This window comes from Xiphophorus maculatus, chromosome 20 (assembly GCF_002775205.1).
Source record: "Xiphophorus maculatus strain JP 163 A chromosome 20, X_maculatus-5.0-male, whole genome shotgun sequence".
Classification (NCBI taxonomy): domain Eukaryota; kingdom Metazoa; phylum Chordata; class Actinopteri; order Cyprinodontiformes; family Poeciliidae; genus Xiphophorus; species Xiphophorus maculatus.
This window is the reverse complement of record NC_036462.1, coordinates 8,512,423-8,528,513: the sequence shown is the minus strand read 5'-3', so window position 1 is coordinate 8,528,513 and position 16,091 is coordinate 8,512,423.

The window sequence follows — 16,091 nt, the reverse complement described above, 5'->3', positions numbered from 1 at the left end:
AAGTCTGATACAGCTGAGTCTGCAGTTAAAATTCTTCCTGCTTGTCTGTAGAATTTTTCCATCGACTTTTAAATGACGACGATTAACTGTCTCTATGGCTTAAGTTTTCAATCATTTCTCTCTCGTTCTGTGACAGCAAAATCTGTTTTATCTTCAGGTATCACTCCATAAACAACAAGTTATGGATTTTCCCATGAGTTTGCCTTTTATTCAGCCTCTCTGCTGTGAAGTTGGAGTGTTTGCTTCCAAACGCTTCAAAAAACAAATATTAAAAATGAAAACTAAGAACTTTTGTGTGGGATTTTGAAAGGTGTCCAAAGCTTGTTACAAAAACTGAAAAGAAAATAATTTCAAGGATTGTAAAGGAAACATATGTGTTTGCAGAGCACCTGAAAGTACCACGGAGAGGAAGGGTATATTTGTCAAGATTTGGCCCCTGTTTTTTTTCTTCATTGCCTTTGAAATCTTAAGATAACAATACACTGGAAACATGGAGGAAGAAAATCTGAAGCTGAATCTGGTTTCATTTTTATTATTAAAACATATTTACTCAACTTTTTTGGGAGAGACTTTTGTCCATTAACGGTCTTTTTTAAACTAACAGAATAACATAATGCGCAGAATCTAGATGCAAGGATAAAACTTACATGATGCACATTGTCAAAGCTTGTATCCTGCAAGATCTCACAGAAATCAAAAGAAAAATAATCATGATAGCAGAGGAGGAAGAACGCCTGCATTCATGCAGTAGCAGAGACGTAGAGGAAAAATGGCAAACTCCGAAACTGTTTGTTATTGCTTGATTTCAACCAGCAAATCCTTTGAAACACCAACAAAAACAATAACAGCCATATTTCTGGAACAAAGGAGCAAATACTCTGAAGGGTGGTATTGTGTCGTAAATCAAACGGTCAGGATGGCTGTCATATGGAGTTCAAGTCTGGTCCTTTGTGAACAAAGCCTTTACGTATAAAACCGCAATACGGAGTACACACTGCAGGATGTTGTAGCTTAAGCTTTCTGTCTGTCGTACTTTCCAAGAATCCTCTCTGATATTGTGTCTGCAAATGATGAAAAGTCGTGTACTGCCTGAAGATAAATGTTACATTAGGTATTGGATGCACAGAAGTTAGATTTTATACAAAATTCAGCAACTGCGAGCCAGAGTATAACCAGACAAAATTCTCTTCAGTTACAACAGGTATTTCCAGACAAGCATAACTGTCTCACAGAAAAAAAAAACAAGTAAAATGACAATTTTACATGTTACTTCTTTAAGTAAAATGACAGTTTAGAAAAACTGACAGCATACAATGCAACCATGTTTGCTGAGAGGATCATTAGGGATTTTCCTCCATCCAGACTTTACTAGGGTAAGAAAAAGGTTAGCTAACATCTCTGCAGACCCCACACATCCTGGAGACTATTTAGACTTTTACCATCAGGTTGGCACCACAGAACACTACTTGCTAAAACCAATCACCATAGAGACAGTTTTCTCCCCAAGGCTGTGTTTTTATAAATGCAGAATGCCCAGATGCATAATTGCACTAATTTAACCTTGTCTTCCTCTTTTGTAAAATACACATACATACAAGATATTTTTATTTTGCCTTTTTAAATACTTATATTTTAGCTTTCTTAACTGAGAGCAAAGCAGGACGTGCACAAACTTGGTGAGTAAGGCTGATTTTGACTCTAATGCTTTCATATGCAAAGTAATAAAGAGGTGCAAGTACTGCTTCAGTCTTCAATCAGAAAATGGAATGAACAGAACTCCGTGAGATGTTCAAAATTCGGGATATTGTTTTTCAACCCAACCCTTCTTTAAACCTTTCAACAATATTTTCTCTGAGATGTCTGCCATGTTTCTTGGTCTTCATAATGCTATTTATTCACTAATGTTCTCTGACAAACCTCTGAGACCTTTCCAACTCTATTTATGCTGAGATTAAATTACACACTGGTGGACTATTATTGCTAACCATGTGTCTTCGGGAGACGATTGGTTACAGTGGATTCTCTCTAGGGGTATCCATGAAAATGAGTTTGGAAGAAAAGGCACACAATCATGCATGACTTTTACTTTTTGCATAGTTCGTCTATCAGATTAAATCTCTACAAAAAGCAGAGGGTTTTTTGGTATCTTGTGAAGAAATGTGCAAAAGTATTGGTGGCATGAATGTTTTTGTCCGGCACTTTAACATAATTTCTGTTTGAACTGATTTGTGTCATGGATGCAAGACCTTCAGATTCTCTCTTTGCAAGCAGGTAAACATGGTGAGATCAAATGCACCGGACAGTGCCCAGGATAATTTTCTCATGACTCAACGGGCGGCTCGAATTCACCTGTTCACAAAGAGAGTCCGCACCTGATCTGTGTCCTCATGCACGTAGCCTTCCTTGCTTCACAGTGAGTCTGTCTTTCTTTGTGCCGCTAATGCTCTTCTCAGGACACTTTTCTCTAACTTTTCAGAGTATAATCAGTTAACGTGAAGAGTGATTACACAGAAAGGCAACAATTCTCTATGAAAATAAAATATTATTATTTATTATGTGTTTCTTGTTTTTGTGCACACATGATAGTTATGATGCAGCAATTATGAGCAAAAGAAGAACTTTACTCGCATGGGGAACTTCTCCTTAAACAATATGCTGAAATCAAAAAGCAGTCAACTGTAGAGTTAATTGGAGAATATAAAGCTGATTTCATCCACCTTACTTATATGTAGGGTTAGGTAGAGTGGTGTTTTGAACATTTGCATGGTAGGTTTTTAGCAAATTTAGCCAGAATTTATTCGACATCAAAACTCTACACTTATACAGTATTGTTTTCCACCAGAATTGTTATAGGAACACATGAGATCGTCTACCTGTACAATCTGTCCGCAAGTCTTCAAATATCAAATATACTCAATTTGTAAAACCAAAGTTCTTGACTTTATGCTCCCAATACTTGGCATTTCTACTTCTTTTTAGTGACGATTCTTATGTATTAAAAAGATCCTCTTATTCAAAAGCTTGTGTTGTCATCGTTAAGTCATCCTGAAACTGCTTAACGGTTTATTCCTGGCTGTGTGTTTCAGGTTGCATTAATATATAAAGTTGAACTATGAATAGGAGACAAGAGAGGGTGTATTATTCACAAAGGTGAACAGAATAAGGATTACATTGTTGCCTGACTCACCTGCTTGAAAATAAATATAGGCATGTGCTTTGGTACATAAGACTGAATCACAAATGTTGTGATTCAAACCCAAATTGTCCAATTTGTGTCCACCGAACATGAATCCACACTCACGCATGCTCTTAAGGTCAGAAACAACAAATCAGAGTCAGAAGGAGGGCCTTAGACGTTCTTCAGTTACACTCAATGGGGTATGGTTGCCCCTAAATATACTAATTTGTATTAAATTGTAACATGTACATTTCAGTGATGTTATAATAGTTATTATTTTATATGCATATTTTGTTTGTAGCTGTCTTTCCTTGGTTTTGTTTTTTCATCTTTCTGCAGCTCTAGAGGCAGACTTATAGTGTGACTTGTGTTCTCTACAAGCTGCATTCTTTCCTCCACTCCTATAATTTTTCCTTTTAAACTTTTCACCTATCTTTCTTCCTTTAATTTCTGTATCTGCTACATCTGAAATAAACCCAAAGCAATTTTTGATAAAGTTTCATATCAACTTGAACACCATGGTGAAAGCCAAAATGCTCAACTTGTGGAAGTAAATATGTTGGGCCTCACCTTGACACTCAGAAAAGTACTCTGAATGCCACACTGCAGGACAGGACATGTTAAAAAGATATATGTCATGCTCTTGGGCAAGCTCACACCCTTACTCTGTTCAGCAGGTATTGTTGTTCAATGTGCCGTAACTGTGCTAATGGCGCAGAAACAACAGAAAAATTGCAGATTTCTCCAGTGGTCAGCAGGCTATGCAGTGAAGGAAAAGTAATGGACGGAGAGCCATAGCACAGCAGAGAGCAAAGGTGATGAACCTGTAAGGTGTGCTTGTTCAAATCTTCTGAGAAAAGCCCAGGGTTTTCTCAGAACCCCCTACTGCAACTTTAAATATTAACAAAAAGATGGAATCTGTGGTCTGTAGCTCTTTCCACCTGAGGTTGGGTTTCATGAATTTTAGATCAAAGGATAGACCATGTTAAAATTCTAGATTTGGTTTTGTACTCTCTTGACTGTAGTATGTTAAGGTTGATGAGAGAGATATTTACTTTCTCGGAGCAAACTCCATCCATCAATCCATCTATTGTCCAAACTTCCTATCCCTGCAAGATCACAGGAGGCTGGTGATTAAATCCAGAGGTCATTGGGCGAGAGGCAAAGTACACCCTGGACAGGTAGCCAGACTTGATTTGTTCATCTGCATTTAGTGCAAGACTGGCACTACTGGGTCCATTCTTGCAGCACTCAGACAGGAAATGGGCCTAAAGAGTTGGGGAGAAAGGCCCCAAAGTGCAAAGTTGGAAACTGAGATCTTGGAATCTGAACTTTTAAATTCACATTCAGTTCACGACCCATTGTAATAAAATAATAATACAGCAGTAACTTGCATATAATTTATTTCATCACTGCTATTGATGCTAATTTACACATGTATCATAGCTGCATTGGCAACAAGCTAATAAAAATCAGTACTTAACAGTGTTCATGACGAGGCCACCTTAAGGGCTCGCATATTTCCAAGCAGCTGTCATGTCTGCTTAATTTAGTGTGTAAAAAAAAAATTAACAAAGAAGTAAAATAACCTTATTGTTTTTTCTTTACTGCTCCTCATCAAATGCTTAAGTTTAGCATTAATAGTTGCTGCTTCTCTGATGTTTTATTTTTTTATGCAATCAAGGTGAGATTTTGGAACTTCTTTACTTTTGATCACCACTCAAAGTGAATGATAACTTTAAGGTAAGAAATTCAGGTCTATAAGTGGAAGTGCGACAGCAGAATGTGTACAATGACATGTGCATGTGCGGCACGCTTTGCATCTTTGTTGGAGGCCTTCTGTTAACCAAACATGCAGACGCAATACTATATCCCTAGAGCCTGGGCTTGGGTCTATCAAAAATCAGGTTTATTTCCTGATAAGCAAGATCTGAGTTGTCCTCCATCTAAACAAATGCATCAAAGGCTTTCTTTCATCATGAGGAGAAAGCGATACACAACTGGCTCCTGTTGTTTCCGTACAGCTGGTTATTAAAACCTGTGACTTACAGCATCACAAGTTAGCCTTCAGCAGCATTAACATTTCTATAAAGTCTTGCGTTATTACAATTCTTATTTTCATTGCTGTTAAGTCATAACTTAACATCTTTTTCTTCTTTTTTGTTGCTATGTCACCATGACATTACATTTTTAATTCAATAACTGTTTGTTTACAGAACTTAATTGTCAACTCACCTTGACACTCAGAAAAGTACTCTGAATGCCACACTGCAGGACAGGACATGTTAAAAAGATATATGTCATGCTCTTGGGCAAGCTCACACCCTTACTCTGTTCAGCAGGTATTGTTGTTCAATGTGCCGTAACTGTGCTAATGGCGCAGAAACAACAGAAAAATTGCAGATTTCTCCAGTGGTCAGCAGGCTATGCAGTGAAGGAAAAGTAATGGACGGAGAGCCATAGCACAGCAGAGAGCAAAGGTGATGAACCTGTAAGGTGTGCTTGTTCAAATCTTCTGAGAAAAGCCCAGGGTTTTCTCAGAACCCCCTACTGCAACTTTAAATATTAACAAAAAGATGGAATCTGTGGTCTGTAGCTCTTTCCACCTGAGGTTGGGTTTCATGAATTTTAGATCAAAGGATAGACCATGTTAAAATTCTAGATTTGGTTTTGTACTCTCTTGACTGTAGTATGTTAAGGTTGATGAGAGAGATATTTACTTTCTCGGAGCAAACTCCATCCATCAATCCATCTATTGTCCAAACTTCCTATCCCTGCAAGATCACAGGAGGCTGGTGATTAAATCCAGAGGTCATTGGGCGAGAGGCAAAGTACACCCTGGACAGGTAGCCAGACTTGATTTGTTCATCTGCATTTAGTGCAAGACTGGCACTACTGGGTCCATTCTTGCAGCACTCAGACAGGAAATGGGCCTAAAGAGTTGGGGAGAAAGGCCCCAAAGTGCAAAGTTGGAAACTGAGATCTTGGAATCTGAACTTTTAAATTCACATTCAGTTCACGACCCATTGTAATAAAATAATAATACAGCAGTAACTTGCATATAATTTATTTCATCACTGCTATTGATGCTAATTTACACATGTATCATAGCTGCATTGGCAACAAGCTAATAAAAATCAGTACTTAACAGTGTTCATGACGAGGCCACCTTAAGGGCTCGCATATTTCCAAGCAGCTGTCATGTCTGCTTAATTTAGTGTGTAAAAAAAAAATTAACAAAGAAGTAAAATAACCTTATTGTTTTTTCTTTACTGCTCCTCATCAAATGCTTAAGTTTAGCATTAATAGTTGCTGCTTCTCTGATGTTTTATTTTTTTATGCAATCAAGGTGAGATTTTGGAACTTCTTTACTTTTGATCACCACTCAAAGTGAATGATAACTTTAAGGTAAGAAATTCAGGTCTATAAGTGGAAGTGCGACAGCAGGATGTGTACGATGACATGTGCATGTGCGGCATGCTTTGCATCTTTGTTGGAGGCCTTCTGTTAACCAAACATGCAGACGCAATACTATATCCCTAGAGCCTGGGCTTGGGTCTATCAAAAATCAGGTTTATTTCCTGATAAGCAAGATCTGGGTTGTCCTCCATCTAAACAAATGCATCAAAGGCTTTCTTTCATCATGAGGAGAAAGCGACACACAACTGGCTCCTGTTGTTTCCGTACAGCTGGTTATTAAAACCTGTGACTTACAGCATCACAAGTTAGCCTTCAGCAGCATTAACATTTCTATAAAGTCTTGCGTTATTACAATTCTTATTTTCATTGCTGTTAAGTCATAACTTAACATCCTTTTCTTCTTTTTTGTTGCTATGTCACCATGACATTACATTTTTAATTCAATAACTGTTTGTTTACAGAACTTAATTGTCAACATGACCGCAACTTCTCAGTTTAATCCTTGGGTAGATTCCTTTAATTTATCAGGATCAAAAAAACTAAATATCTTTCACCCATCGGCAGCATTCAGGCCTTGTTTTCGTTCCCTGGCAAAGAGTGATGTAGTTTTGCTTTTTATTGTTAGAAACCCAAACATAAACATGTCATCCTCCTTTTTAAGGGTTCCGAGTGCAATTGGCTGACAGGATCTAATATTGTGCTGTGCCAAAAAGGGTTGGTTGTTGAGGTACAGGGATCTGTCCACTTCATGAATGGGACTGTGACCATCTAAGAGGTTCTCAAAGGCATCACTGGCAAAACCATGGATACCAAACTTACTCTGGACAACAGCTTTAACCCAGACAGGGTCACAGTTATGTAGGCCTGTGTTTCTTAACAATTCTCACAGACTGTCTCTACGGACGACAGCTTCTCAGTTTGTTATTGCTCCATTATTTTGTTCCAGACTGCAATATTTTTTTGTCGATCTAGAAGACGGCTGACTGTTGAAATTGTTTTGGGGAGAGAAGTTTTGCTGAGTTTGACTCAACTATGATTGATCAATATTAAAAATGAAAGCTTTTATTGTGCTATGCTTGACTGCAATCATGCTCTTTTTTTCTCCTTTGTGCTTGGATGTGAAATTCTCACTTTCATGTGTATTTGTTAGAAAAACTGTTTTTATGCGTTTGTCACTGTGTTTCCACAGCTGAGCAAATCAATTTATCAGTAACTTGCTTCACAGAAAGAACAATGGATTTCTAAAGTTTATCTTGATGCTTCCTTTGTCTCCATTAGTTGGACCTGAAATCTCAGCAACCAACACGTCTCAAACTGGGACGTCTATCTGACCAACCCCCATTGAACAGAGCCTATCAGGAACGCCGATAACCTAGTGTTTATATGCAAGCACACTCTCTTACTGCCATTCAAAAATTCAATTCTGTCTCTCTTTAAAGATAATCATTTCCAATGTGTCGTCACACAAGCCTTGAGCAATACAATAGGCTCTATCTAGAGTCAACATGAATACATGCGTATATGTACCGCTTCACTGTTCATAGTACCTCAGTGCAATAGGTGAGCTTTTATTTAACCCCTTAAAGGAGCAGTCAGGACCTCATGGAGTGGGGTTTCATGAAAGGGTTATCAACAGTTGGTACATACTGGATTTATTGCTATGAACAGAAAATCACAATGGGTTTGGAGAAGCAGGAGATAATTCTCACACAGGAGTGAGGCTAATGGTTAGCATAACAGGGGCGATACAGGGGGATCAAACAAATAACTTCTTTACCAACACAATGTGAAAAACAAGACCATTATAAATTTCTGCTGTTTTTGTATTTTTAATCACACTGAAATATTTAACATTATTGTACACATTTTAATATCAAACAAATATAACCCCATTTATTACAAAAATGCCATTTTAAAATGATGATTTCACTTATTATGAGCAAAAATCTGTTGAAGCAGGCTGGCTCTCTGTAGAAATACTTGCTTCCTAGTAACTGGTTGCACCACCCTTGGGAGGAACACCTACCATCAAGTATTTTGCAATAACTGAAAGTAAGTCTTTTACATCACTGCTGAGTATTTTTGGTGCACAACTTATTACTGAATCATTTTCATTCAGTCATTTTGGTGGGGTTACAACCCAAAAGAGCCTGTTTAAGTTTATGTCACTTCATCTCACTTAGATTTAAGGCAAGATATTGAGTAGGCTTCACATAACTCATTTTGTTTTAGTTGATTAAGATGTTTTTTCTGTTGGAGCCATTGAGAGGTTGATTTACTAGTGTGGTTCAGATAATGCCCCCTTAACATAATCCAATTGTGTAATGTTTTGTAGCTTGCTTATAAGACCAAAATGCAGACAGGAACTAGGAATAACATTTGTGATGGTTTAAAAACTACAAATTTCAAACAGGGAATAAATACATGGAGCACAGATGGAGTAACAGGCACTTTGGTGGAAAAATCTAGCAAGGAACAATAAAAAACTGTGACTTTCCATAATGCAGGAAAAGTGAACAATAACAAAGAATGCAGGTGAGTTAAACGGAATTAGAAAAGAGCAAACAGACAGACTGATGCAAAGTGAGTAATTAACACAAAGGAAGCTGAATTGAGACTTAAAGAAACCAAATTGGAAAAGACTAACATTGATCTTTTAGAAGTAAAATGATACACACAATAAGCAGGTACTTTCTCTTGAGAATGTTCACCACTAATGTATTTCACATACTGATGTAAAAATACAGCTTATATAGCAAGTAAAATCTTTTTACTCTAATATGAAGAAACTTTCTGATTCACTATTCTGTGGATTAATCTTGTTGAGATGTTTATATTTTTAAACACCAGTGCTATCTTTATTCATGCTCTCTTTGTTAATGAGAACAGCTAAGCAAATTAGCCAAGCACACGGAACACCAATGAAGACTTATGTAATGATGAAAAGTTGTAACAAAGCCATGATTATAATGTGCTGAAACTGTTTCTTGGCAGAGCTGCTGCTCTCTAATTTGTTGGAAACAAACGCCAAGAATTTGCTCAGTGGTTTCCAACAAACTGGTCAGGTGATTGATCAGCTGGATTTCACAGGGAAGGAGTTTCCTATTTCACTTGATCTTTTAGAGGATTTTCATTTTTCAAGCCCTTATGGTGTAGCAAAAACTTGATTAAAGACGCTTGATTAAAGCTGCCCACCTTTCATTATTTTCTTCCTCTGGAAAAAGCATCAACAGTTCTTAAAGGATTTATTGATCAATGGTCACAAATTTTTGGAACTTTAATAGTGTTTTTTACAAAAAATACAAACTGTACATTAGAAAATAAAGTCAGGACATTTAAGAGTTTTGATTTGCATGTTACTTATTTGTTTCCTTATACTGCATTAAGTATCCCAGTCAATAATATACATCAGTCATAATGTACAAATATTGACAAAGTCAAACTCTTGACCATTTACCTGAATTATGAGTTTATTAAAATACTTTGCTTTGCTTGCAGACGTAGGCAGCAAACTCCAACCTACCTGACCAGATTTTATTGCTCAATGAGCAACTCAATAAATGAGTACTCTGAAAGAAATTCACGTGGAAACACATGGGCATTGTCTCTACTTTTGTTTACTCAAGCTCTTACTTCACCAACACAAAGAATGTCATTGTTTCTAAGAATTTGAAGTTTTTGCATAACATTCCTACACATGTGTTAGCACTGCTTTATGCTCAAAGTACAGAAATAGTGAAATTTAGCTTAGTGAAGATGATCTCTCAGAAAGTTTCAATGATTTTTAAATAAAATCAAATTCTTTATAGTCATTGTCAAAGCATAAAGCAAAATTCAGCACACTAGAGAACCAGGTTTTATTTGAAATTAAAATGGATAAAATACATAATAGATAGTAAACCTAGAGATACTCCTTTGAAAATTGCTTCAAGATAATGAGGTATTGTGTTTAATGTAATGCTTTAAGTTCAAAGTTTATTGTGGTAACAACTTTGGGAAAGAAACTGCACATGAATCTTGCTGTAAGAGATCCAAAATTAAATCATGAAGACATGGACATAAGAGGAATCATCATTTTCCCTCATTTAATGTCAAACACTCAGAAAAAAAGTTTTTTATTATTATTATCATTATTATTATTATTATTATTAATAATAAGCGTGTATACACATATGGTTTTAACTGTGTAACCAAGACAGAGACAAAAAAATATTTCAAATAACCCTAAATCCAACATGAGCTGATACAGATCTCTGACCAACATGGTGACAGTCCACTGATTACACAACGTCGTTTAGTTAGCAAGGGTTGTGACTCCAAATAGTGTTATGAAAACGTAGACATCTCTTAAGAAAAAGAAATCCGGAGCAGCTGCTTGACAAACAAACTAAAACATTTACACCAACTGATTAAACAAGCATTTAATTTGAGTGATTCACAAGATAAAATAAAGATCCAGGTTCAGAAGAAATAGTTGCAGCAGAGATCTTCAACAACCTAACAAAGTGTGACAGGATTTAGAGAAAGCAGGAACGTGATCCAAGGGCTCTGACTGTTTTCAGTTCTTCTCAGGTTGTGAAACTTGGAGATAAAGCACATAAGTTAACATATGGTCAGGTGTGGTAACAACTCAAGTTCTCAAAAGATTGTGTGGCATTTCTCTACAAAGCTTTTCCATATCTTGTTTGCATTCCATGTTTGGAAAAAATCTTTTTCTGATAATTTATTATGTAATCCTCGTGTCTCCTCAGGAAGGCTAAGGTAGCTATGTTTCCAATGACAATATAATTACATAATTTGACATTTCAAAAGTATATGTGCAAAACTTTCTTTTTTAAATAAAAGTTTTGGCACTAGATTGAGGTGGTTAAGATAGATTAAATAATTTCACAATGGAAGCAGTTTTTTTGCAACATACTAGTCACATGACTAACAACCAGATATTGCCTCTAGGAAACCATGAAGAAGAAGACAGCAGGAAGCAGTTTGAAGATCATGGAGCTGCATGTTTTTCATGTGGACAAACTAATTAATGTGTGATTCTAATTGCTTTTCTGGAAACACTGCAATTGCAAAGTTGTGTTTTTTCAACATTAGCGGAATATGGACTATGTTTTCTGCACATTTATAATGGAAATGCAACTAGAGTGGATAAAATGTTCTTCTACCCAAATAGTCATTTTGCAGACACACAGACATTTTCAGTGTTCATTACATTTCAGATTTAAGACAACGTACTGTGAGTTTTAAATCTGTTTCTTTCCCTGTGAGAAAGATACATTTGTGCACTTGTTGGCACCCAGTGCCGCTACAGCATTACTCATAGCTTTTGGCACTGTGGAGGCCTGGCACATCCCAAAAGCTAACTAGAATGAACCGACTGCTCCCAAACGAGCCAGATTCCCCACAGAAGGACTGAGTGCACTTTCTTTTTTTTCCCCATTATGCCTCACACATCTTTGTGAGGTTACCCATTCCCAACAAGGCCCTGATTCACAGTGACCAATTCTGTAGCTCTGCTTGCTGCCTCCTGCAGAAGCGCAGTAGACCGGGCAGCTGGAAAAAAAACAAGCATGGCTCTAGACCTCTGCTGAACTGCTGACACACTCCTTTCAATGCAGGACCCACAAAGGCTGGGTTACTGCTGCTGCTGGCCCCTGAGGCTGCCAGGAATTAAGATGCCACTGAGGTGTGTGATTGTGTTTGGAACTAAATGTGTTTAATTCCTCACTAATTAAACATCCGGGAACAAAGGAGGCCAGTATATAATATCAAACCTGTAAATGCCATTGTGAATGTTTAGTGGTAAGCTTTCCCATGACCTTGTTGCCATTGTGATGTTTGGTGAGGAACTTACATTACCCAAACTTATTGGTTGGTGTATTGAGCTTCTAATTCATCTGTTTAAGTAGTTGTTAAAATCTCTTTAATGGATCTGATTTACAGGTTTTGCTGAAAGAGAGACATTGTATTGATGTCACTCTGACATACATGGGAATGTCACCACATTCAATTTGAATTCTCAGGACCAATAAACAAATAAATACCAGAACTATCTCCTGGGTTTTGACCAACTGGTAGCCCACATTCACAAAAGAATCAAAAAGTCACCCTGAACAGGGAACATATACCTACTTTTCTCTTCATCATTATCTGCAATTAGAAAAACATCACTCCGTCGACTCCCTGCAGTACCGTGCAGAAAGAAAAAACAGATTGTCACACTGCATTAGTGTGAGTGTGCAGTGTTTGCTGAAGCTCATTGGAGCATCTCTGAGGTCTGGATCCCCTGAGCCAAATGAGGTAAGAGGTGAACCAAGCCAAAACAGAGAACATGGAGGACCATGGTCCTGTTCTGTGAGGTAATTAATAAAAACGCAGCTGTGTGTGTCCATCTTGTCACTGTACACCAGTGTCACAGAGTAACTGAGAAGGTAGGAAAATTTGCAAGTGGCAACAACTCTGTTGCTTGCCTCCGCCAAATGAATATGGCACCCATAGTAGACCATTACAATCTGGTAAAGCATTTTGAGGAAGAAACACTGTAACTCAACACAACTACTGTCATCATAAACTCAAATAATAACTAGAACTGCACTGTAATGTATGCAGTTCAATTTAATATGTCTCTATGATTGGATTGCATTCATTTAATCTTGTATATTTCTGGCTAAGAGTTGGATCTATTTGTCTTGCAAAATCCCTTGGAAAGACATTTGTTATGCCTTAGAGCCATGTTAATAAAATTATTCAAACAGAATGATAAGTCACACCCTCGAACAGCATATTCCATCTGACCGTCCCTTATTAGATTGATGTTAAGACATAAGAAGCTAAAAACATGACAAGAGTTGCACCAAAAAGTGGCAAGAAAAGGCCATAATAGGTGCCATTTATATTGTGCCAAAAGTCATGTTTAGATAGACAACTTCCTGCCGACTGGTCTGAATCTAATTGTTCGGAATTGTGTTTTAATTGCATCAAATTGGATTTACTGGATTGAATGTAGACACAATTTTTGCTGACATAAACTCAGTAAACAGACTCAGTTGAGTCTGTTTTGTTTTTTACGTAAAATTAAATGGAATAAATGTTGTATTTGTGTGAGTGTGTGCATGCATGATTGCTGGTCCTGTGTGTCTTGGGAATTGGACTGTCTCAATTTGAGAAAGTGTCTCATTTGAGAGAAAATTATATCAATATATAAGAAAAAATAGCTAATAAATTAGAAAACTGTCAAAGCACAGCTTGAAGTTAATTAATAAATTGTGTTTTAATGGTAACAGAGGAAATTAGTTCTGTGCGACAATTTTTTAAATGGAACTGGAAGGATAGTTTCAGTGCATCTTGTGATCAGGCAAAGTGGCGAGAGCTTCGTAAATGTGGAGGCAGGAAACCTGAAGCGATCTGTTGTTTGCACGATGGCAATGCATTATTAACCTTGCAACTTGTGACAGAGGGAATGCCATATCATCCAGGTCATTCAGGACTACACTGGCTCTGCATGGATTGTGGCATGACCAGTAACACACTGACCCTGTTTCTGCTCCTCCATAATTCACTAGTTGCTCTTTTAATTTTTCCTTCTCTCATTTTTATGTGTGGCTGTTGATTTTGAAGCTTCTTGCTCTCTTTGCTCCTCCCTCTTTGTGGTTTGACTAAGGTTAAGTACAGAGAACAAATCAGCTAGTAACTTGTAAAACTAAACTATTGAAGGCCAACCAAAAGTGATATTTCTTAAGAAATTGAGACGTGAAACCTCCAGTATTTTCACAGGATAAAAACAGACCGTTTTTCTCTCTTAGTTTAACTAAACACTATGCTGATGACTATTTCATGGGGATGATTGGCAAATGAATTTGTGGTGTGAAAATAGGATCATATGAATGGATTATGAAACCGCTTGTGGAAAACCGAGAGCGACGGAGATACCAGCGGCTTATATCCCGGTGCGGTTTATATATGTACGCTTCCTTTTTTTTTTTTCCAAAAAAATTGTAGGTGCGGCTTATAGGGAGGTACTCTCTATAGTTGGGAAAATACGGTACAAAGCATCTTACTGCCAATAAAATATGCGAGTGGCAGTATGATGGTGCTGGGATTGCTTTTATGCTAAAGAGCCATGAATTCTGTTTTCTAGCAAAAAATCCTAAAGGTGAAGATTTCTCCATCAGTTGGTGACTTTAAACTCGACCACACTTGAGTTTACATAGCTAATCTGAAATACACCAACAAGTTAAAATTGAAACTGCAAGAAAAAAAAAGTTAAGCCAAAGTCCAAACTTAAATTAAACAGAGATTCTGTTGCAGGATCTTAAACAGACTGCTGATGGCTGTTGTTGATGTCAAGGGTGATGTAACCATTATAACAGTTTGGGAGAATTTTTTTCCCAATAAAGTCAGTATGGTTGGGAAAACATTTTTCACTTAATAACTGAAAGGGAAAAGTAAAATCTGCATTTTGTATTTGCTCAGGTTATCCTTGTCTGGTTGGATGATATGACTCATTCAAATGTGACCAGAGCGTTAAACAGAATCTGGATGAAATGGGACTAATACATTTTCACAGTATGTAAACATATTGCATTTAATTGTCTCTTCTTAGGTTGTCAATGTCAACATTATAAGACCTGAGTTTATAAGTTTCTTCTTCCTAATCCTTTTCGAGCATGTTAAATTTATTGTAGTATAGAAATATGTGTCCTTTGCATTCTTTGTTCATGTGTGTGATTTTATACTTCTATCATGTTCGAAATAAATAAATAAAGCAACACTGTACACACTGTGGATTAATTCACCGGTTTGTATCTCAATCACGTCCTCATACTTCTGTTTCTTCCTGATTCTCTTGGGCAAAAGCGAACCTTGAATTAAAGTGGCAATTGGCACGAAGGAGAAGCCAAACATGTGACACTACTCTGTAATTTTAACCCTAAACATAACACTAGAATAGTGTGGGGTGACGGGTGATGCTATTTGCAATCTCAATTACCATTTTCTCAAAGATTTCATTTTCCTACAATGTGTCAGTTTTCTTTTTTGATGTCTTCTTGCAGTAAGTAAGTTTCTTTATGTTGTAATCAGTCCATCAGTTATATGACCTGTTTTCTTAGAAAAGTAGTTCTTGTTACTGGCCATATATGTTATTCATTCTCCTTTTTAATATGAACTAATAAAATCCAAACCTTTCCATTCTCTCCTTCTTCATTACGGACGTGCAAGTCTCCTCCTCGCCTATTCAGTCTTTCTGTCTGACTCACTGATGATTTCCAGGCAACTCTCTTTTCACACTGCCTTTTGATACGTCACAAGCTCCTGCGGTCTAAAACCTCACCACACTCTTATGCCAACAAATGGGGAAGAAGAAACTGTGTGCGTGCAGGGCAGCATGCTTCACTCTGCTGCAGCAGCCAGCCTTACCAACCACAAGAAAAATTAATGTTATGCAGTAGATTTAAGTCTACCACTACTTCTCTGCTAATGCTAAACTAAA